Consider the following 14,755-nt stretch of genomic DNA (forward strand, 5'->3'; position numbering starts at 1 on the left):
AGCCTCCATTTTTGCACTCAGGCCTAAGTCTCATGGCCCTCTATCAGAATCCAGAGTTTCAAGAAGATTGGGGATACTTAATTTTTCGCCTCCCCAAAAAATACGTAAGGGGTAACACTGTCGTTTTTTTTTTCTGGTCGAAATTTTGATTTTCGATATCTCAGCTCTGGAAGGGTCTAGAGCCTCCATTTTTGCACTCAGGTCTAAGTCTCATGGTCCTCTATCAGAATCCAGAGTTTTGAGAAGATTGGGGAAACTTAATTTTTCGCCCAAAAAAAAAAAAACGTAAGGGGTAACACTGTCGTTTTTTTTTTTCTGGTCAAAATTTTGAGTTTCGATATCTCAGCTCTGGAAGGGTCTAGAGCCTCCATTTTTGCACTCAGGTCTACGTCTCATGGCTCTCTATCAGAATCCAGAGTTTCAAGAAGATTGGGGATACTTAATTTTTCGCCCCCCGAAAAAAAACGTAAGGGGTAACACTGTCGTTTTTTTTTTCTGGTCGAAACTTTGATTTTCGATATCTCAGCTCTGGAAGGGTCTAGAGCCTCCATTTTTGCACTCAGGTCTAAGTCTCATGGCCCTCTATCAGAATCCAGAGTTTCAAGAAGATTGGGGATACTTAATTTTTCGCCCCCCCCCAAAAAAAACGTAAGGGGTAACACTGTCGTTTTTTTTTCTGGTCGAAACTTTGATTTTCGATATCTCAGCTCTGGAAGGGTCTAGAGCCTCCATTTTTGCACTCAGGTCTACGTCCCATGGCTCTCTATCAGAATCCAGAGTTTCAAGAAGATTGGGGATACTTAATTTTTCGCCCCCCCAAAAAAAACGTAAGGGGTAACACTGTCGTTTTTTTTTTCTGGTCGAAACTTTGATTTTCGATATCTCAGCTCTGGAAGGGTCTAGAGCCTCCATTTTTGCACTCAGGTCTAAGTCTCATGGCCCTCTATCAGAATCCAGAGTTTCAAGAAGATTGGGGATACTTAATTTTTCGCCTCCCCAAAAAAAACGTAAGGGGTAACACTGTCGTTTTTTTTCTGGTCTAAACTTTGATTTTCGATATCTCAGCTCTGGAAGGGTCTAGAGCCTCCATTTTTGCACTCAGGTCTAAGTCTCATGGTCCTCTATCAGAATCCAGAGTTTTGAGAAGATTGGGGAAACTTAATTTTTCGCCCCCCCCCCAAAAAAAACGTAAGGGGTAACACTGTCGTTTTTTTTTCTGGTCGAAACTTTGATTTTCGATATCTCAGCTCTGGAAGGGTCTAGAGCCTCCATTTTTGCACTCAGGTCTACGTCCCATGGCTCTCTATCAGAATCCAGAGTTTCAAGAAGATTGGGGATACTTAATTTTTCGCCCCCCCAAAAAAAACGTAAGGGGTAACACTGTCGTTTTTTTTTTCTGGTCGAAACTTTGATTTTCGATATCTCAGCTCTGGAAGGGTCTAGAGCCTCCATTTTTGCACTCAGGTCTAAGTCTCATGGCCCTCTATCAGAATCCAGAGTTTCAAGAAGATTGGGGATACTTAATTTTTCGCCTCCCCAAAAAAAACGTAAGGGGTAACACTGTCGTTTTTTTTCTGGTCTAAACTTTGATTTTCGATATCTCAGCTCTGGAAGGGTCTAGAGCCTCCATTTTTGCACTCAGGTCTAAGTCTCATGGTCCTCTATCAGAATCCAGAGTTTTGAGAAGATTGGGGAAACTTAATTTTTCGCCCCCCCCCCAAAAAAAACGTAAGGGGTAACACTGTCGTTTTTTTTTCTGGTCGAAACTTTGATTTTCGATATCTCAGCTCTGGAAGGGTCTAGAGCCTCCATTTTTGCACTCAGGTCTACGTCCCATGGCTCTCTATCAGAATCCAGAGTTTCAAGAAGATTGGGGATACTTAATTTTTCGCCCCCCCAAAAAAAACGTAAGGGGTAACACTGTCGTTTTTTTTTTCTGGTCGAAACTTTGATTTTCGATATCTCAGCTCTGGAAGGGTCTAGAGCCTCCATTTTTGCACTCAGGTCTAAGTCTCATGGCCCTCTATCAGAATCCAGAGTTTCAAGAAGATTGGGGATACTTAATTTTTCGCCTCCCCAAAAAAAACGTAAGGGGTAACACTGTCGTTTTTTTTCTGGTCTAAACTTTGATTTTCGATATCTCAGCTCTGGAAGGGTCTAGAGCCTCCATTTTTGCACTCAGGTCTAAGTCTCATGGTCCTCTATCAGAATCCAGAGTTTTGAGAAGATTGGGGAAACTTAATTTTTCGCCCAAAAAAAAAAAACGTAAGGGGTAACACTGTCGTTTTTTTTTCTGGTCAAAATTTTGAGTTTCGATATCTCAGCTCTGGAAGGGTCTAGAGCCTCCATTTTTGCACTCAGGTCTAAGTCTCATGGCTCTCTATCACAATCCAGAGTTTCAAGAAGATTGGGGATACTTAATTTTTCGCCCCCCCAAAAAAAACGTAAGGGGTAACACTGTCGTTTTTTTTCTGGTCGAAACTTTGATTTTCGATATCTCAGCTCTGGAAGGGTCTAGAGCCTCCATTTTTGCACTCAGGTCTAAGTCTCATGGCCCTCTATCAGAATCCAGAGTTTCAAGAAGATTGGGGATACTTAATTTTTCGCCCCCCCAAAAAAAACGTAAGGGGTAACACTGTCGGTTTTTTTTCTGGTCGAAACTTTGATTTTCGATATCTCAGCTCTGGAAGGGTCTAGAGCCTCCATTTTTGCACTCAGGTCTAAGTCTCATGGCCCTCTATCAGAATCCAGAGTTTCAAGAAGATTGGGGATACTTAATTTTTCGCCTCCCCAAAAAAAACGTAAGGGGTAACACTGTCGTTTTTTTTCTGGTCTAAACTTTGATTTTCGATATCTCAGCTCTGGAAGGGTCTAGAGCCTCCATTTTTGCACTCAGGTCTAAGTCTCATGGTCCTCTATCAGAATCCAGAGTTTTGAAAAGATTGGGGAAACTTAATTTTTCGCCCAAAAAAAAAAAAACGTAAGGGGTAACACTGTCGTTTTTTTTTCTGGTCAAAATTTTGAGTTTCGATATCTCAGCTCTGGAAGGGTCTAGAGCCTCCATTTTTGCACTCAGGTCTAAGTCTCATGGCTCTCTATCACAATCCAGAGTTTCAAGAAGATTGGGGATACTTAATTTTTCGCCCCCCCAAAAAAAACGTAAGGGGTAACACTGTCGTTTTTTTTCTGGTCGAAACTTTGATTTTCGATATCTCAGCTCTGGAAGGGTCTAGAGCCTCCATTTTTGCACTCAGGTCTAAGTCTCATGGCCCTCTATCAGAATCCAGAGTTTCAAGAAGATTGGGGATACTTAATTTTTCGCCCCCCCAAAAAAAACGTAAGGGGTAACACTGTCGTTTTTTTTTCTGGTCGAAACTTTGATTTTCGATATCTCAGCTCTGGAAGGGTCTAGAGCCTCCATTTTTGCACTCAGGTCTAAGTCTCATGGCCCTCTATCAGAATCCAGAGTTTCAAGAAGATTGGGGATACTTAATTTTTCGCCTCCCCAAAAAAAAACGTAAGGGGTAACACTGTCGTTTTTTTTCTGGTCTAAACTTTGATTTTCGATATCTCAGCTCTGGAAGGGTCTAGAGCCTCCATTTTTGCACTCAGGTCTAAGTCTCATGGCTCTCTATCAGAATCGACAGTGTTACCCCTTACGTTTTTTTTGGGGAGGCGAAAAATTAAGTATCCCCAATCTTCTTGAAACTCTGGATTCTGATAGAGGGCCATGAGACTTAGACCTGAGTGCAAAAATGGAGGCTCTAGACCCTTCCAGAGCTGAGATATCGAAAATCAAAGTTTCGACCAGAAAAAAAACGACAGTGTTACCCCTTACGTTTTTTTGGGGGGGGTGAAAAATTAAGTATCCCCAATCTTCTTGAAACTCTGGATTCTGATAGAGAGCCATGAGACTTAGACCTGAGTGCAAAAATGGAGGCTCTAGACCCTTCCAGAGCTGAGATATCGAAACTCAAAATTTTGACCAGAAAAAAAAACGACAGTGTTACCCCTTACGTTTTTTTTTTTTGGGCGAAAAATTAAGTTTCCCCAATCTTCTCAAAACTCTGGATTCTGATAGAGGACCATGAGACTTAGACCTGAGTGCAAAAATGGAGGCTCTAGACCCTTCCAGAGCTGAGATATCGAAAATCAAAGTTTAGACCAGAAAAAAAACGACAGTGTTACCCCTTACGTTTTTTTTGGGGAGGCGAAAAATTAAGTATCCCCAATCTTCTTGAAACTCTGGATTCTGATAGAGGGCCATGAGACTTAGACCTGAGTGCAAAAATGGAGGCTCTAGACCCTTCCAGAGCTGAGATATCGAAAATCAAAGTTTCGAACAGAAAAAAAACGACAGTGTTACCCCTTACGTTTTTTTGGGGGGGGGGCGAAAAATTAAGTATCCCCAATCTTCTTGAAACTCTGGATTCTGATAGAGGGCCATGAGACTTAGACCTGAGTGCAAAAATGGAGGCTCTAGACCCTTCCAGAGCTGAGATATCGAAAATCAAAGTTTCGACCAGAAAAAAAAACGACAGTGTTACCCCTTACGTTTTTTTTGGGGGGGGCGAAAAATTAAGTATCCCCAATCTTCTTGAAACTCTGGATTCTGATAGAGAGCCATGAGACGTAGACCTGAGTGCAAAAATGGAGGCTCTAGACCCTTCCAGAGCTGAGATATCGAAAATCAAAGTTTCGACCAGAAAAAAAAAACGACAGTGTTACCCCTTACGTTTTTTTTGGGGGGGCGAAAAATTAAGTATCCCCAATCTTCTTGAAACTCTGGATTCTGATAGAGAGCCATGAGACGTAGACCTGAGTGCAAAAATGGAGGCTCTAGACCCTTCCAGAGCTGAGATATCGAAACTCAAAATTTTGACCAGAAAAAAAAACGACAGTGTAACCACTTACGTTTTTTTTTTTTTTTGGGCGAAAAATTAAGTTTCCCCAATCTTCTCAAAACTCTGGATTCTGATAGAGGACCATGAGACTTAGACCTGAGTGCAAAAATGGAGGCTCTAGACCCTTCCAGAGCTGAGATATCGAAAATCAAAGTTTCGACCAGAAAAAAAAAAACGACAGTGTTACCCCTTACGTTTTTTTTGGGGGGGGGGGGGGCGAAAAATTAAGTATCCCCAATCTTCTTGAAACTCTGGATTCTGATAGAGGGCCATGAGACTTAGACCTGAGTGCAAAAATGGAGGCTCTAGACCCTTCCAGAGCTGAGATATCGAAAATCAAAGTTTAGACCAGAAAAAAAAAATGACAGTGTTACCCCTTACGTTTTTTTTGGGGGGGCGAAAAATTAAGTATCCCCAATCTTCTTGAAACTCTGGATTCTGATAGAGAGCCATGAGACGTAGACCTGAGTGCAAAAATGGAGGCTCTAGACCCTTCCAGAGCTGAGATATCGAAACTCAAAATTTTGACCAGAAAAAAAAAACGACAGTGTAACCACTTACGTTTTTTTTTTTTTGGGCGAAAAATTAAGTTTCCCCAATCTTCTCAAAACTCTGGATTCTGATAGAGGACCATGAGACTTAGACCTGAGTGCAAAAATGGAGGCTCTAGACCCTTCCAGAGCTGAGATATCGAAAATCAAAGTTTCGACCAGAAAAAAAAAACGACAGTGTTACCCCTTACGTTTTTTTGGGGGGGGCGAAAAATTAAGTATCCCCAATCTTCTTGAAACTCTGGATTCTGATAGAGGGCCATGAGACTTAGACCTGAGTGCAAAAATGGAGGCTCTAGACCCTTCCAGAGCTGAGATATCGAAAATCAAAGTTTCGACCAGAAAAAAAAACGACAGTGTTACCCCTTACGTTTTTTTTGGGGGGGGCGAAAAATTAAGTATTCCCAATCTTCTTGAAACTCTGGATTCTGATAGAGAGCCATGAGACTTAGACCTGAGTGCAAAAATGGAGGCTCTAGACCCTTCCAGAGCTGAGATATCGAAACTCAAAATTTTGACCAGAAAAAAAAACGACAGTGTTACCCCTTACGTTTTTTTTGGGGGGGCGAAAAATTAAGTATCCCCGAATCTTCTTGAAACTCTGGATTCTGATAGAGGGCCATGAGACTTAGACCTGAGTGCAAAAATGGAGGCTCTAGACCCTTCCAGAGCTGAGATATCGAAAATCAAAGTTTAGACCAGAAAAAAAAACGACAGTGATACCCCTTACGTTTTTTTTGGGGAGGCGAAAAATTAAGTATCCCCAATCTTCTTGAAACTCTGGATTCTGATAGAGGGCCAGGAGACTTAGACCTGAGTGCAAAAATGGAGGCTCTAAACCCTTCCAGAGCTGAGATATCGAAAATCAAAGTTTCGACCAGAAAAAAAACGACAGTGTTACCCCTTACGTTTTTTTTGGGGGGGCGAAAAATTAAGTATCCCCAATCTTCTTGAAACTCTGGATTCTGATAGAGGGCCATGAGACTTAGACCTGAGTGCAAAAATGGAGGCTCTAGACCCTTCCAGAGCTGAGATATCGAAAATCAAAGTTTAGACCAGAAAAAAAAACGACAGTGTTACCCCTTACGTTTTTTTTGGGGAGGCGAAAAATTAAGTATCCCCAATCTTCTTGAAACTCTGGATTCTGATAGAGGGCCATGAGACTTAGACCTGAGTGCAAAAATGGAGGCTCTAGACCCTTCCAGAGCTGAGATATCGAAAATCAAAGTTTCGACCAGAAAAAAAACGACAGTGTTACCCCTTACGTTTTTTTTGGGGGGGCGAAAAATTAAGTATCCCCAATCTTCTTGAAACTCTGGATTCTGATAGAGAGCCATGAGACTTAGACCTGAGTGCAAAAATGGAGGCTCTAGACCCTTCCAGAGCTGAGATATCGAAACTCAAAATTTTGACCAGAAAAAAAAACGACAGTGTTACCCCTTACGTTTTTTTTTTTTGGGCGAAAAATTAAGTTTCCCCAATCTTCTCAAAACTCTGGATTCTGATAGAGGACCATGAGACTTAGACCTGAGTGCAAAAATGGAGGCTCTAGACCCTTCCAGAGCTGAGATATCGAAACTCAAAGTTTAGACCAGAAAAAAAAACGACAGTGTTACCCCTTACGTTTTTTTTTGGGGAGGCGAAAAATTAAGTATCCCCAATCTTCTTGAAACTCTGGATTCTGATAGAGGGCCATGAGACTTAGACCTGAGTGCAAAAATGGAGGCTCTAGACCCTTCCAGAGCTGAGATATCGAAAATCAAAGTTTCGACCAGAAAAAAAACGACAGTGTTACCCCTTACGTTTTTTTTGGGGGGGCGAAAAATTAAGTATCCCCAATCTTCTTGAAACTCTGGATTCTGATAGAGGGCCATGAGACTTAGACCTGAGTGCAAAAATGGAGGCTCTAGACCCTTCCAGAGCTGAGATATCGAAAATCAAAGTTTAGACCAGAAAAAAAAATGACAGTGTTACCCCTTACGTTTTTTTTGGGGAGGCGAAAAATTAAGTATCCCCAATCTTCTTGAAACTCTGGATTCTGATAGAGGGCCATGAGACTTAGACCTGAGTGCAAAAATGGAGGCTCTAGACCCTTCCAGAGCTGAGATATCGAAAATCAAAGTTTCGACCAGAAAAAAAACCGACAGTGTTACCCCTTACGTTTTTTTTGGGGGGGGGGCGAAAAATTAAGTATCCCCAATCTTCTTGAAACTCTGGATTCTGATAGAGAGCCATGAGACTTAGACCTGAGTGCAAAAAGGGAGGCTCTAGACCCTTCCAGAGCTGAGATATCGAAACTCAAAATTTTGACCAGAAAAAAAAACGACAGTGTTACCCCTTACGTTTTTTTTTTTGGGGCGAAAAATTAAGTTTCCCCAATCTTCTCAAAACTCTGGATTCTGATAGAGGACCATGAGACTTAGACCTGAGTGCAAAAATGGAGGCTCTAGACCCTTCCAGAGCTGAGATATCGAAAATCAAAGTTTAGACCAGAAAAAAAAACGACAGTGTTACCCCTTACGTTTTTTTTGGGAGGCGAAAAATTAAGTATCCCCAATCTTCTTGAAACTCTGGATTCTGATAGAGGGCCATGCGACTTAGACCTGAGTGCAAAAATGGAGGCTCTAGACCCTTCCAGAGCTGAGATATCGAAAATCAAAGTTTAGACCAGAAAAAAAACGACAGTGTTACCCCTTACGTTTTTTTTTGGGGAGGCGAAAAATTAAGTATCCCCAATCTTCTTGAAACTCTGGATTCTGATAGAGGGCCATGAGACTTAGACCTGAGTGCAAAAATGGAGGCTCTAGACCCTTCCAGAGCTGAGATATCGAAAATCAAAGTTTCGAACAGAAAAAAAAAAAACGACAGTGTTACCCCTTACGTTTTTTTGGGGGGGGGGGGGCGAAAAATTAAGTATCCCCAATCTTCTTGAAACTCTGGATTCTGATAGAGGGCCATGAGACTTAGACCTGAGTGCAAAAATGGAGGCTCTAGACCCTTCCAGAGCTGAGATATCGAAAATCAAAGTTTAGACCAGAAAAAAAAAATGACAGTGTTACCCCTTACGTTTTTTTTGGGGGGGCGAAAAATTAAGTATCCCCAATCTTCTTGAAACTCTGGATTCTGATAGAGAGCCATGAGACGTAGACCTGAGTGCAAAAATGGAGGCTCTAGACCCTTCCAGAGCTGAGATATCGAAACTCAAAATTTTGACCAGAAAAAAAAAAACGACAGTGTAACCACTTACGTTTTTTTTTTTTTTGGGCGAAAAATTAAGTTTCCCCAATCTTCTCAAAACTCTGGATTCTGATAGAGGACCATGAGACTTAGACCTGAGTGCAAAAATGGAGGCTCTAGACCCTTCCAGAGCTGAGATATCGAAAATCAAAGTTTCGACCAGAAAAAAAAACGACAGTGTTACCCCTTACGTTTTTTTGGGGGGGGCGAAAAATTAAGTATCCCCAATCTTCTTGAAACTCTGGATTCTGATAGAGGGCCATGAGACTTAGACCTGAGTGCAAAAATGGAGGCTCTAGACCCTTCCAGAGCTGAGATATCGAAAATCAAAGTTTCGACCAGAAAAAAAAACGACAGTGTTACCCCTTACGTTTTTTTTGGGGGGGGCGAAAAATTAAGTATTCCCAATCTTCTTGAAACTCTGGATTCTGATAGAGAGCCATGAGACTTAGACCTGAGTGCAAAAATGGAGGCTCTCGACCCTTCCAGAGCTGAGATATCGAAACTCAAAATTTTGACCAGAAAAAAAAACGACAGTGTTACCCCTTACGTTTTTTTTGGGGGGGCGAAAAATTAAGTATCCCCGAATCTTCTTGAAACTCTGGATTCTGATAGAGGGCCATGAGACTTAGACCTGAGTGCAAAAATGGAGGCTCTAGACCCTTCCAGAGCTGAGATATCGAAAATCAAAGTTTAGACCAGAAAAAAAAACGACAGTGATACCCCTTACGTTTTTTTTGGGGAGGCGAAAAATTAAGTATCCCCAATCTTCTTGAAACTCTGGATTCTGATAGAGGGCCATGAGACTTAGACCTGAGTGCAAAAATGGAGGCTCTAAACCCTTCCAGAGCTGAGATATCGAAAATCAAAGTTTCGACCAGAAAAAAAACGACAGTGTTACCCCTTACGTTTTTTTTGGGGGGGCGAAAAATTAAGTATCCCCAATCTTCTTGAAACTCTGGATTCTGATAGAGGGCCATGAGACTTAGACCTGAGTGCAAAAATGGAGGCTCTAGACCCTTCCAGAGCTGAGATATCGAAAATCAAAGTTTAGACCAGAAAAAAAACGACAGTGTTACCCCTTACGTTTTTTTTGGGGAGGCGAAAAATTAAGTATCCCCAATCTTCTTGAAACTCTGGATTCTGATAGAGGGCCATGAGACTTAGACCTGAGTGCAAAAATGGAGGCTCTAGACCCTTCCAGAGCTGAGATATCGAAAATCAAAGTTTCGACCAGAAAAAAAACGACAGTGTTACCCCTTACGTTTTTTTTGGGGGGGCGAAAAATTAAGTATCCCCAATCTTCTTGAAACTCTGGATTCTGATAGAGAGCCATGAGACTTAGACCTGAGTGCAAAAATGGAGGCTCTAGACCCTTCCAGAGCTGAGATATCGAAACTCAAAATTTTGACCAGAAAAAAAAACGACAGTGTTACCCCTTACGTTTTTTTTTTTTTGGGCGAAAAATTAAGTTTCCCCAATCTTCTCAAAACTCTGGATTCTGATAGAGGACCATGAGACTTAGACCTGAGTGCAAAAATGGAGGCTCTAGACCCTTCCAGAGCTGAGATATCGAAACTCAAAGTTTAGACCAGAAAAAAAAACGACAGTGTTACCCCTTACGTTTTTTTTTGGGGAGGCGAAAAATTAAGTATCCCCAATCTTCTTGAAACTCTGGATTCTGATAGAGGGCCATGAGACTTAGACCTGAGTGCAAAAATGGAGGCTCTAGACCCTTCCAGAGCTGAGATATCGAAAATCAAAGTTTCGACCAGAAAAAAAACGACAGTGTTACCCCTTACGTTTTTTTTGGGGAGGCGAAAAATTAAGTATCCCCAATCTTCTTGAAACTCTGGATTCTGATAGAGGGCCATGAGACTTAGACCTGAGTGCAAAAAGGGAGGCTCTAGACCCTTCCAGAGCTGAGATATCGAAACTCAAAATTTTGACCAGAAAAAAAAACGACAGTGTTACCCCTTACGTTTTTTTTTTTGGGGCGAAAAATTAAGTTTCCCCAATCTTCTCAAAACTCTGGATTCTGATAGAGGACCATGAGACTTAGACCTGAGTGCAAAAATGGAGGCTCTAGACCCTTCCAGAGCTGAGATATCGAAAATCAAAGTTTAGACCAGAAAAAAAAACGACAGTGTTACCCCTTACGTTTTTTTTGGGAGGCGAAAAATTAAGTATCCCCAATCTTCTTGAAACTCTGGATTCTGATAGAGGGCCATGCGACTTAGACCTGAGTGCAAAAATGGAGGCTCTAGACCCTTCCAGAGCTGAGATATCGAAAATCAAAGTTTCGACCAAAAAAAAAAAACGACAGTGTTACCCCTTACGTTTTTTTGGGGGGGGGGGGCGAAAAATTAAGTATCCCCAATCTTCTTGAAACTCTGGATTCTGATAGAGGGCCATGAGACTTAGACCTGAGTGCAAAAATGGAGGCTCTAGACCCTTCCAGAGCTGAGATATCGAAAATCAAAGTTTCGACCAGAAAAAAAAAACGACAGTGTTACCCCTTACGTTTTTTTTGGGGGGCGAAAAATTAAGTATCCCCAATCTTCTTGAAACTCTGGATTCTGATAGAGAGCCATGAGACGTAGACCTGAGTGCAAAAATGGAGGCTCTAGACCCTTCCAGAGCTGAGATATCGAAAATCAAAGTTTCGACCAGAAAAAAAACGACAGTGTTACCCCTTACGTTTTTTTTTTGGGGGGGGGGCGAAAAATTAAGTATCCCCAATCTTCTTGAAACTCTGGATTCTGATAGAGGGCCATGAGACTTAGACCTGAGTGCAAAAATGGAGGCTCTAGACCCTTCCAGAGCTGAGATATCGAAAATCAAAGTTTCGACCAGAAAAAAAAACGACAGTGTTACACCTTACGTTTTTTTGGGGGGGGCGAAAAATTAAGTATCCCCAATCTTCTTGAAACTCTGGATTCTGATAGAGAGCCATGAGACGTAGACCTGAGTGCAAAAATGGAGGCTCTAGACCCTTCCAGAGCTGAGATATCGAAACTCAAAATTTTGACCAGAAAAAAAAAACGACAGTGTTACCCCTTACGTTTTTTTTTTTTGGGCGAAAAATTAAGTTTCCCCAATCTTCTCAAAACTCTGGATTCTGATAGAGGACCATGAGACTTAGACCTGAGTGCAAAAATGGAGGCTCTAGACCCTTCCAGAGCTGAGATATCGAAAATCAAAGTTTCGACCAGAAAAAAAAACGACAGTGTTACCCCTTACGTTTTTTTTGGGGGGGCGAAAAATTAAGTATCCCCAATCTTCTTGAAACTCTGGATTCTGATAGAGGGCCATGAGACTTAGACCTGAGTGCAAAAATGGAGGCTCTAGACCCTTCCAGAGCTGAGATATCGAAAATCAAAGTTTCGACCAGAAAAAAAAAACGACAGTGTTACCCCTTACGTTTTTTTTGGGGGGGCGAAAAATTAAGTATCCCCAATCTTCTTGAAACTCTGGATTCTGATAGAGAGCCATGAGACTTAGACCTGAGTGCAAAAATGGAGGCTCTAGACCCTTCCAGAGCTGAGATATCGAAACTCAAAATTTTGACCAGAAAAAAAAATGGCAGTGTTACCCCTTACGTTTTTTTTTTTGGTGCGAAAAATTAAGTTTCCCCAATCTTCTCAAAACTCTGGATTCTGATAGAGGACCATGAGACTTAGACCTGAGTGCAAAGATGGAGGCTCTAGACCCTTCCAGAGCTGAGATATCGAAAATCAAAGTTTAGACCAGAAAAAAAAAACGACAGTGTTACCCCTTACGTTTTTTTTGGGGAGGCGAAAAATTAAGTATCCCCAATCTTCTTGAAACTCTGGATTCTGATAGAGGGCCATGAGACTTAGACCTGAGTGCAAAAATGGAGGCTCTAGACCCTTCCAGAGCTGAGATATCGAAAATCAAAGTTTCGACCAGAAAAAAAAACGACAGTGTTACCCCTTACGTTTTTTTTGGGGGGGCGAAAAATTAAGTATACCCAATCTTCTTGAAACCCTGGATTCTGATAGAGGGCCATGAGACTTAGACCTGAGTGCAAAAATGGAGGCTCTAGACCCTTCCAGAGCTGAGATATCGAAAATCAAAGTTTAGACCAGAAAAAAAAACGACAGTGTTACCCCTTACGTTTTTTTTGGGGAGGCGAAAAATTAAGTATCCCCAATCTTCTTGAAACTCTGGATTCTGATAGAGGGCCATGAGACTTAGACCTGAGTGCAAAAATGGAGGCTCTAGACCCTTCCAGAGCTGAGATATCGAAAATCAAAGTTTCGACCAGAAAAAAAAACGACAGTGTTACACCTTACGTTTTTTTGGGGGGGGCGAAAAATTAAGTATCCCCAATCTTCTTGAAACTCTGGATTCTGATAGAGAGCCATGAGACGTAGACCTGAGTGCAAAAATGGAGGCTCTAGACCCTTCCAGAGCTGAGATATCGAAACTCAAAATTTTGACCAGAAAAAAAAAACGACAGTGTTACCCCTTACGTTTTTTTTTTTTGGGCGAAAAATTAAGTTTCCCCAATCTTCTCAAAACTCTGGATTCTGATAGAGGACCATGAGACTTAGACCTGAGTGCAAAAATGGAGGCTCTAGACCCTTCCAGAGCTGAGATATCGAAAATCAAAGTTTCGACCAGAAAAAAAAACGACAGTGTTACCCCTTACGTTTTTTTTGGGGGGGCGAAAAATTAAGTATCCCCAATCTTCTTGAAACTCTGGATTCTGATAGAGGGCCATGAGACTTAGACCTGAGTGCAAAAATGGAGGCTCTAGACCCTTCCAGAGCTGAGATATCGAAAATCAAAGTTTCGACCAGAAAAAAAAAACGACAGTGTTACCCCTTACGTTTTTTTTGGGGGGGCGAAAAATTAAGTATCCCCAATCTTCTTGAAACTCTGGATTCTGATAGAGAGCCATGAGACTTAGACCTGAGTGCAAAAATGGAGGCTCTAGACCCTTCCAGAGCTGAGATATCGAAACTCAAAATTTTGACCAGAAAAAAAAATGACAGTGTTACCCCTTACGTTTTTTTTTTTGGTGCGAAAAATTAAGTTTCCCCAATCTTCTCAAAACTCTGGATTCTGATAGAGGACCATGAGACTTAGACCTGAGTGCAAAGATGGAGGCTCTAGACCCTTCCAGAGCTGAGATATCGAAAATCAAAGTTTAGACCAGAAAAAAAAAACGACAGTGTTACCCCTTACGTTTTTTTTGGGGAGGCGAAAAATTAAGTATCCCCAATCTTCTTGAAACTCTGGATTCTGATAGAGGGCCATGAGACTTAGACCTGAGTGCAAAAATGGAGGCTCTAGACCCTTCCAGAGCTGAGATATCGAAAATCAAAGTTTCGACCAGAAAAAAAAACGACAGTGTTACCCCTTACGTTTTTTTTGGGGGGGCGAAAAATTAAGTATACCCAATCTTCTTGAAACCCTGGATTCTGATAGAGGGCCATGAGACTTAGACCTGAGTGCAAAAATGGAGGCTCTAGACCCTTCCAGAGCTGAGATATCGAAAATCAAAGTTTAGACCAGAAAAAAAAACGACAGTGTTACCCCTTACGTTTTTTTTGGGGAGGCGAAAAATTAAGTATCCCCAATCTTCTTGAAACTCTGGATTCTGATAGAGGGCCATGAGACTTAGACCTGAGTGCAAAAATGGAGGCTCTAGACCCTTCCAGAGCTGAGATATCGAAAATCAAAGTTTCGACCAGAAAAAAAACGACAGTGTTACCCCTTACGTTTTTTTTGGGGGGGCGAAAAATTAAGTATCCCCAATCTTCTTGAAACTCTGGATTCTGATAGAGAGCCATGAGACTTAGACCTGAGTGCAAAAATGGAGGCTCTAGACCCTTCCAGAGCTGAGATATCGAAACTCAAAATTTTGACCAGAAAAAAAAACGACAGTGTTACCCCTTACGTTTTTTTTTTTTGGCCGAAAAATTAAGTTTCCCCAATCTTCTCAAAACTCTGGATTCTGATAGAGGACCATGAGACTTAGACCTGAGTGCAAAAATGGAGGCTCTAGACCCTTCCAGAGCTGAGATATCG

The sequence above is a fragment of the Pimephales promelas genome, chromosome 17 (assembly GCF_988280905.1).
Source record: "Pimephales promelas chromosome 17, fPimPro1.hap1.1, whole genome shotgun sequence".
Classification (NCBI taxonomy): Eukaryota; Metazoa; Chordata; class Actinopteri; order Cypriniformes; family Leuciscidae; genus Pimephales; species Pimephales promelas.